We start from the raw sequence: 9,734 nt of genomic DNA on the forward strand, positions 1-9,734 counted from the left end.
GGAGGAGAAGGTGGCGCAGCTGGAGGCCAACATTGGGAAGAGCGGCGAGGAGCTTGCCGCGCTCAAGCGTGAGCGTGAGAAGGATGCTGCCGCCCACGGTGAGCTGCAAGGTCTTCTAGCTGAAAGGGGCAAGGAGCTCAGCGCCGCCAAGGATTCCAAAGCGGACCTGGAGCTGAAGCTGGCCACGCTGACGCAGATGCTGGAGGCCGTCAAGGAGCGGGAGAAGACCTTGTCAGAGAAGATCAAGGCTGACGCGGCGCTGCTGGAGAGCATTGTAGTTACCCAGAACTCGTTCAGAGACACTGTGGAGCACTGGACCGAGGGTCTGGTGAACATTGCCGCAGTCATCAACGAGGAGCTGGCGCAGCTGGGGATGGAGAACTTTGGGTATCCTTCCGACGAGAGTCTTCAACCCAGCGCCAAGCTTAGCCTCTTCTTCAAGGGCGTGGCGACGGCACTCCAGCGGCTCCGGGAGAGGATCCCGAAGCAGCTGGCCGACGAGTCGCGCAAAATCTGCGCCGGGGTTCTCCAGAAGGTGCTGATGAAGGTGGCCTTCCGCAATCCAGGCCTCAGCTTCACTAACGTCCTCAGGTCCTTGCCGCCTGACGCCGATCTGGATGCACTCAAGGCCCTTGTCGCACCCATTGTGGACAAGGTGAGCGAGATCAAGAGGGTCGAGGGCGGACGCGTAGACTAGGCCGTCCATTTCTTCTTTTCCCTTGCCGCTGCTAATCATGTTATGAAAACATTCTGTTAGAGCTGCGACAAGTTATCTTGTAATATAACTTTATTTCTGTTATCAATTGCTATGTTATTTCCTCTACTAGATTCCTTCCTTTGTATGTTTTTACCCTACGCTTCTAGGGAACTTGTCGGCGCAGGCACCCGAGCCGCGAGCGCTGAGTGTGGAACTTCAGCAGCCTGCTGGCGGCGCTGCTTCCGACAAGAAACCTTGTCGCGACTAGATGCAGCACACTTAAGCTGTTGAGCGGACTCGAAACAAAGTAAGGGCGCAACTAGCCATGAGTTGGTTCCTCCGCGCACAGGTTTTCCATACAAAGCAGGGTCGTTCGAGGAAGATAACTCAAAAATTTAAAAACTGATTGCTCAAACTTTGGCAACTTAGCTTTTCTGTCGTTTGCTTCCCGGCAAGGCAAGACTTCGCTTGAACGATGCCTGGTCCATACCACAATCTTCTCCTTCCCCCCCGGCAAACATGTGTGTGAGGGAACCTCCTTTTCCTTTGTTGAAAAAAGAAGAAAGAAGAGAACATAACGATATGGAGCCCTTCGGCTCGTTACTGCTCACCGGATGTAGGTGTTGCACAAAGTGTCAGATAACGCATGCGAGAAAGAAACTAATGCATGAAATGGACAAGTTGTGCGGAGCACATGGGGTTCTTTTTATGCACGGGATCTGCGCCCGGCTTTGTACAAAGGATTACATGCAACAGCGGCAAGACTTGTACAAAAGGTGGTTGCCGGAACGGGGTTCCGGCAACCGCGCCCTACGAGAAAAACTTACGAAGATGTTCTATGTTCCAGGAGTTGCTCACCGGAATGCCATCTTCGGTCTCAAGGCGGATAGCGCCGGGCCTTGTGACTCGTCTCACCCGATAAGGGCCTTCCCACTTCGGCGCCAACTTGTTGGAATTCTTGGCGGACTGAACGCGCCGAAGAACAAGGTCGCCTTCCTCGAAGCTTCTGGCCTTAACTTTACGGCTATGGTAGCGGCGCAAAGCTTGCTGGTATCGAGCAGCTCGTACAGCAGCCTGAAGACGATCTTCCTTAAGGAACAGCGCGTCGTCTTGTCGCAGCTGTTCTTGCTCAAGCTCATCATAAGCGAGCACTCGAGGCGATCCGTATACGAGTTCCGTGGGGAGAACTGCCTCTGCTCCGTAGACTAGAGCGAAAGGTGTCTGGCCAGTGGCTCGATTTGGCGTCGTTCTGATCGACCAAAGAACCACCGGCAGCTCCTCGATCTAGTTTCTTCTGCACTTGCGCAGCCTGTCGAAAGTTTTGGTCTTGAGCCCGCGCAGCACTTCAGCATTTGCCCTCTCTGCTTGACCGTTGCTTCTCGGATGAGCAACAGAAGCGAAGCAGACCTTGGCGCCAAGGTCTTGGACGTACTGCATGAAGGTGCGCCTCGTGAATTGCGTGCCGTTGTCGGTGATGATCCTGTTAGGGATCCCGAAACAGCAAACAATTGACCTGAAGAACTTGACTGATGACTGTGCTGTCACCTTCCTCACTGGTTGCACTTCCGGCCACTTTGTGAACTTGTCGATTGCGACGTACAAGTACTCAAAGCCCCCGACAGCTCGGGGGAAAGGGCCGAGGATATCGAGCCCCCAGACCAAAAATGGCCAGGATAAAGGGATCGTCTGGAGAGTTTGAGCTGGCTGGTGTATCTGTTTGGAGTGGAACTGGCACGCTTCACACTTGGTTACTTGTGCAGTTGCATCCTGGAGGGCTGTCGGCCAAAAGAAGCCTTGCCGGAAGGCTTTGCCGGCAAGTGCCCTTGCGCCTATGTGGTGGCCACATATGCCTCCATGTATCTCTGCCAACAGCTTTTGTCCATCTTCCCGGCAAATACACTTCAATTTCACACCGTTGAGTCTTCTTCTGTACAGTATGTTATCGACAAACTGGTACATACTTGACTGCCGGGCTACTCTTTCCGCTTCTTCTTGCTCTTCGGGAAGTTCTCCTGTCTGAAGGAAATGGACAATCTGCTGTGCCCATGCTGGAGCTTGTGGCTCGACAACAAGGACTAAAGGCACATCTGCTGCTGCGGGAACATCCACTTCTATGGCAAGGACTTGCGGCCCTGCCAGAGCTTGATGTTCCCCGGCAAGCTTGCCGGAGCAAAACTTGTCGGGAGCGTCTGCTTCAACGGAACAAACCATAAGGTTTGCCGGAGCAGACTGCCCCTCAGCATTCTTGGTGTTGATCTTGGGGACTTTCTTGGCGATGGCTTCGGATATGTTCCATCTGTAGGCCGTCAAAGTGCTCTTCTAGCTTCCTCACTTCATCAACATATGCTTCCATCAATGGACTCTGGTAGTTCTTGTTCACTTGGCGGACGACAAGCTGTGAGTCACCCCTGACAATGAGCTTCTTGATCCCAAGGTCTGCTGCGATTCTGAGACCGGCAAGCAATCCTTCATACTCTGCAGTATTGTTGGTTGTTGCTCCTTGGGGAAGTGCATCTGGACTACGTACTTGAGGTGCTCTCCGGTGGGTGCGACAAGCAGCACGCCCGCACCAGCGCCTTGCAGCGAGAAGGCACCATCAAAGTACATCAGCCACTCTCTGCTTGCCTCTTTGACGGGGATGCTCGTCTCTGGAATTTCTTCATCTGGGGTTGGCGTCCACTCTGCTATGAACTCTGCCAATGCTCTGCTTTGGATAGTTGAAGTGCTCTCAAACTTGAGGCCAAAGCTTGACAGTTCCAGCGCCCACTCGACAATCCTGCCTGTTGCTTCTGGATTTTGCAGTATCCTCTTCAGCGGAAAGCAAGTGACGACTGTGATTTCATGTGCTTGGAAGTAATGGTGCAGCTTTCTCGAGGCCATGAGAAGGCCGAAAAGCAACTTCTGCACACCATAGTATCTTGATCTAGCCCCCTGCAGAAGGGAACTGACAAAGTAAACTGGACGCTGCACCATTCTCTTCTGCATCTTATCATGCTCCTGCGCAGATCCATCTTTGTCGGGACCAGAGCTTGTCGGCGAAGCCCCCTGCTTGTCGCTGGATGCATCTGCCGTGGTTGCTGGCTCATCATCTGCCTCTCTCTCCGCCACTAACGCAGCACTAACCACTTGATTGGTTGCCGCTATATACAGCAGCAACTTCTCTTGCGGCTTAGGTGCGACAAGTGTTGGAGTGGAGGACAGGTATCTCTTCAAGTCCTGCAGCGCAGCCTCCGCCTTTGGAGTCCATTTCATTGGACCTGCCTTTTTCAAAATTTTGAAAAATGGCAGGGCGCACTCAGCAGATCTAGAGATAAACCTGCTGAGAGCAGCCACGCAACCGGCAAGCCTTCGTACATCCTTGACGCGCTTTGGTGCTTCGATCTGCTCAATGGCCTTAATCTTGTCAGGATTGGCTTCAATTCCCCGCTGAGACACGAAGAACCCGAGAAGCTTGCCGGAAGGGACTCCAAACACGCACTTCTCGGGGTTAAGCTTGAGGTTGATCTTGCGCAGATTCGCAAATGTCTCGTCTAAATCTTGAATCAGGGTCGCCCTACTCTTGCTCTTGACCACTATGTCATCCATGTAAGCTTCCACATTTCTGTGCATTTGCGGCTCAAAAGCGTGGTGGACTACCCTTGCGAATGTTGAACCAGCATTCTTCAAACCGAAAGGCATCCGTACGAAGCAGTACGTGCCACACGGGGTGATAAATGCGGTTTTCTCTTCATCCTCTTCTGCCATGAAGATCTGATGGTATCCTGAGTATGCATCAAGAAATGAAAGCAAATCACATCCGGCTGTGGAGTCAACAATCTGGTCAATGCGTGGCAAGGGAAATGGGTCTTTGGGACAAGCTTTATTAACATCAGTCAAGTCAATACAAAGTCTCCATTTCCCGTTAGCCTTGCGCACAACAACAGGATTCGCCAACCACGTGGGATGGAGCACTCCTCTGACAAGGCCTGCTGCTTCCAACTTCTTGATTTCTTCTGCGATGAATTCTTGGCGCTCCACTGCCTGCTTCCTGACTCTCTGCTTGACGGGCCGCACATGAGGACAGACGGCAAGGTGGTGCTCAATTACTTTCCTGGGAACACCGGGGATATCAGACGGTTGCCATGCAAACACGTCGACATTCGCCCGCAGGAAAGCAACGAGCGTGCTTTCCTATTTGGGGTCAAGAGTGGCGCTGATGGTGAAGGTACCACCAGTGCCATCCTCCTTGGCGGACACCTTCTTGGTCTTAGGTGGGGCTGCCATTGCCTTCTTACACTTGCCGGTGGAGTTCGATGGTGCGTCCTCGATGGTAGCGCAGCACTCCGAAGAGGTGCGCTTGCCGGAGTGGGCATCAGAGCTCTTGCCGGACTTGGTCTTCTTCTTCCCCTCGGGAGCTTCAGCGGCAAGTGTCTTGCGTTCTGCTGCGGCTGCTGCTTCCCGGTAGATCTTGTCGGCACAGATAAGAGCATCCTTCTTGTCGCCAGGGACAGAGATGACACTTATCGGGCCTGGCATTTTCAGTACGTTGTACGCATAGTGAGAGGCTGCCATGAACTTGGCGAGTGCCGGACGGCAAAGGATTCCATTGTAAGGTAATGGAAAGTCAGCAACATCAAATGTGACCCTCTCAGTCCTGAAGTTCAGTTCGCTGCCAAATGTTACCGGCAACGTGATCTTTCCCTTCGGCTTGCTCCTTCCCGGGTTGATTCGTTGAAATGTACCGGTCTCTTCGAGCTCGCTGTCAGGGATCTGGAGTTTCTGGAGCACCGCGGAGGAGATCAGGTTCAAGCCGGCCCCGCCGTCAACTAGCATCTTAGTGACCTTGAGGTTGCGGATTGTTGGTGAAACCAACATCGGCAAGCACCCGACCGCAGTTGTGCGATCCGGGTGGTCCTCAATATCAAAGATGATAGGCGTGTCGGACCATTTCAGAGACTTGCGTGACTCGATGGGTGGTTCTGCTGCATTAACTTCCCGCACCCACTGCTTGAGCTGACGATGCGAGGTATGCAGAGAAGCACCACCGTCAACGCACAGGACCTCTGTGGCTTTCTGGAACTCCTGCTCATCAGTCTCCTCGTCATGCATGTCTTCATCGTCGTTGTCATCTTCATCCTTGTCGCGGCCGCGGGGAGGTCTGTCTCCTTGCCGCTGCTTGGCCTTGCCGCGTCGTCCTCCTCGGCCGGGACGTTTCTTGCCGGATCCCCCATCACCTTCCTGGGCCTTCTCCTTGTCGCGCCGCTCGTATTCAGCTTTCTGTTGCTCAACAAGCTGCTCGACTTTCTTACAGTTCTGGAGATCATGGCCCTTGGTGCGGTGGATCTTGCAATACTGCTTGTTGGTGTCGTCCTGCTTGTCGGCGACCGCCACCTCCGCGGCAACCTCCTTGCCGGAGTCACCAGCTTTGGCTTCCTTGGCGCCACCACCATTGTCGGACTGCTCAACAACTAGCACCTCTTTGCCTTTCCTCCTTCTGTTGTTCCGCCGCCGGCTTTTCCTTGACAGGGTAGCATCTTCACTGTCAGATCCTCCCGCTCCTACATTCTCTCCGGGGAGTCTCCTCCCTTCCTCAGCACGTGCACACTTGTCGGCCAATGCATATAACTCACTGACGTCCCTGATCTTGCACATCGCCATTTCCTCCCGCATCCTGCGGTTCCGCACGTTCTGATGGAACGCGCTGATCACCGCGGCAGGATGGACGTCTAGGATGTTGTGCTGCACACTGCTGAATCTCTGAATGTACTTGCGCAGGGGCTCTCCTTCTTTCTGGGCGAGCAGATGAAGATCACTCTCCTGGCCATGAGGCTTGTGTCCGCCTGTGAAGGCGCCCACAAACTGATGGCACAGATCAGCCCAAGAGGATATGGAGTTGTCCGGCAAGTGCATGAGCCAGGATCTGACGTTGGGCTTGAGCACCAGCGGGAAGTAGTTGGCAAGGATCTTGTCATCCCGTCCCCCGTCAGCCTGCACCGCGATGGTGTAGATGCTGAGGAACTCTGACAGATGCGTCTTGCCGTCGTACTTCTCCGGTACGTCTGGCTTGAAGTTTTTCGTGCTGGGCCACTGGACTTGCCACAGCTCACGAGTGAACGCAGGGAAACCTACCACGTACGGCAGATCGCCTGGTTCCCCTGGCGCATGCATCATCAGAGGGCCCAGCGCACTTGTCGGATTGACGTCGCGCTTCTCTTCGGCGCTCGATGCGAGTTCGAGCGTCTTCTTGTTGCCGATCATGAAGGATTTGGCGCTGATTGCGACGAGCTCGTGGATCCGAAGATGCGGTGGAGTCGCTATTGAGGTGGATCCGACGAGTCGGCGATCTTGGCCTTCGGGGTGGTGATTGCATGGTAGTTGCACCTCCACCCGTTTCGTCGCCACCGGCTCGCGCCCGGCAACCCTGCCGCGGCGGCGACGCGCTCGGCCGCCGTGGAGTGTCGCCGTTGGCGTAGCCGATGAGACTCTGAATGGTGGCCCTCCATTCGTCGATCTTGTCCGACGTCGGAGGGTAATCTAGGAGAAGTTGAGCTCGCGCGAAAGCTTCTGCTGGAGTGGTGGGTGGCAGGGGCGGACGCGAGGAGCGGGACATGCTCGAACTTCTAACTATGTTAGAAGGAGCAGTATCCCGTCCAGGCGACCGTGCCCCGCTCGTGCCAACATGCTGGCGTGCATGCTGGTCTTGAGCGCCCCGAGATCCACCAGCTTGGTCTTGGCCTATCATGCATATGGCACTGCGAGTGTCATGACGCTGTTTATCTTGCGCCTCCTGAGAGTGGCGCGGAACATGTACAGTCGCCGAGGATTGTGCAGCCTTGTCTTTGGACCTGGCAGCATCATAAGCTTCCTCGTCGACGTCCATTCTTCCGCCGGCGTCCATTCCACCACCCGTTTTCTCCAACGGTGGCGGAAGTGACGTGGACGGAGCGGCTGACGCCGAAGTCTTCTTCTTCGGTGGCATGTTGATGAAGGGAATGAAGATCTAGCTCGTGTGAACGCCAGATCAGGTTCACACAATCTCGACGCCCCCTACCTGGCGCGCCAAAGATGTCGGGGAAACTGATCCTCTCGAACACCTATGGGGCCGGCGGTCCGGGCCCCTTTCGGTTCGGCGGGGGGCGGAGATCGCACGAAGAGCAGATCGAGGCGAAGCACATGAGCAGTTTACCCAGCTTCGGAGCTCTCCGGAGAGATAACACTCCTACTGCTGCTTGTCTGGTTCTATTATGTTCTTGCTCTAGAGAGAGAGCGTAGTGTCTTTCTGGGTTACAAATGAGTCGAACCGAACCCCCAAACCGAACCCCCTCTACGTTGCGCATGGGCCTCCTTTTATACGCCAAAGGGGTCACCGACAGGTGGCAACGCAGATAAGGGTACAAATGTAAAAAGTGAGGTGGTTGGTACAGCTACTTGTACAGTGCATCCTACCTAACCCTGACGGCAGGGGACAAGGGCATTAAAGGCCCGTCTGAGTCGCCCAAACAGTGCAGAAAAGGACCGTTAGGGGCGCCACCGTTCGCCACGATGGCGATCTTGTCAGCTTTGCATGCCACTGCGCACCGCTGGCTGCATAGCCTCCCGCCACGCGCGCCTGGAGAGGCCCCCAGAGCGACACGTTGGTGGATGCGCTGGAGCGTGGGCACAGAGTGGCCGCCTGCCGCGGCAAGCGCCTTGCCGCTGTTGTTATCTTGTCGGGTCCGGAAGCTTGTCGCTCACCGGGCCTCGAGGTACCTTGGTTGGTCTTCCCAGCAAGCTCCTCTTGCCGGGGCCTTGTTGCCTTGCCGGAGGGCGTGGCGCGTCGCGGCAAGTTCCTTGGAGTGCCTCGGTTGGCCTTCCTGGCAAGCTCCTCTTGCCGGGGCCTTGTCTCCTGAGATTAAATACTTTGTTCTTGAATGGCTCCAAGGGAACCTTGGAGGATCTTGGCGTTCGCCCGGCAAGCCTTGCCGCGGGGTGCTGCAACTGCCCGTGCACAAGTTCGGGGTACTAGGGTACCCCTATTCTAGTACACCGACAGGCATGGAAAAGTGCAACAAACAATACTACAATTTAAGTGGAGCGCAATATGAAACGAGTTACATATTGACGAAACACCACATTCAATTATTTAGTTCGCTCTCGTGTATGCTACTCATCAATATTAAATGTTGTTAAACATGGCAAGATGTGAAGCATGAGCAAACCATCTATTAAATGAGGCCGGAAACACAAACAAAAAATCCAGAAAATCCCCATATGTTATTTAGCAATTTAATGCAAACAACAATTTTAAACATTTTAAATGTCGTTATCATGATGCGGATGACATATGCAAGTTTTATGCAATTTTATAAAAATGTTGACATGAGCATGTTATGAAGCATTTGGTCACCATGGCGGAACGAAAAGGGTGCCACGGCAATGACAACGGAAATGGTGCCACAACAACATTCCAATGATCCGACAACTCATTGAGATGTCGGTGCAAAAGAAAGTGTGGATGTACGGAACATGCAAAAAATGGCAGGGTGATCCCAGCAATCGGGTGCCCCACATGTTGGTGGCATGGAAAATGAGGAGGAATGTGCAAAGACATCTCGGACACGATGCAAACGCGAGAATCTCATACATCACACATGCATTCGCTCACGGGCGTCGTCTCGAGGTTATACCTCCAAAGCGTGTGTTTGGGGTGGAACGGGTTTGATGGGATGTAGTCGTACATGGGCCGCCGTGGGAAGTAGTCGTTTACATTTTGTAGTTGTAGACGTCGGTGGTAGTCGTACTCATCTCGTCATGGAAGTAGTGGTACACATTGTTTTCGGAGAGGTACTTGATGATTCCAAGTCCTTCGCAGTCTATGGTAGTGGAACTTGGCGTGTTTGCTAACCGGGTCTTCGGCGACGGTAGTTGTACACGGTCGAAGAGGAACTTGACGAATCCAAAGGGGTACTCGGCGAATCTGCGTAGTTGTACATACGTTGATGTAGTGGTACTCAGATGTCGACGGTAGTTGAACTTGGAGGGCCATCGGTAGTTTTCTGACTTGGGTCTCCATGTGCAT

Source organism: Triticum aestivum, chromosome 4B, assembly GCF_018294505.1.
Source record: "Triticum aestivum cultivar Chinese Spring chromosome 4B, IWGSC CS RefSeq v2.1, whole genome shotgun sequence".
In the NCBI taxonomy this organism is placed as follows: domain Eukaryota; kingdom Viridiplantae; phylum Streptophyta; class Magnoliopsida; order Poales; family Poaceae; genus Triticum; species Triticum aestivum.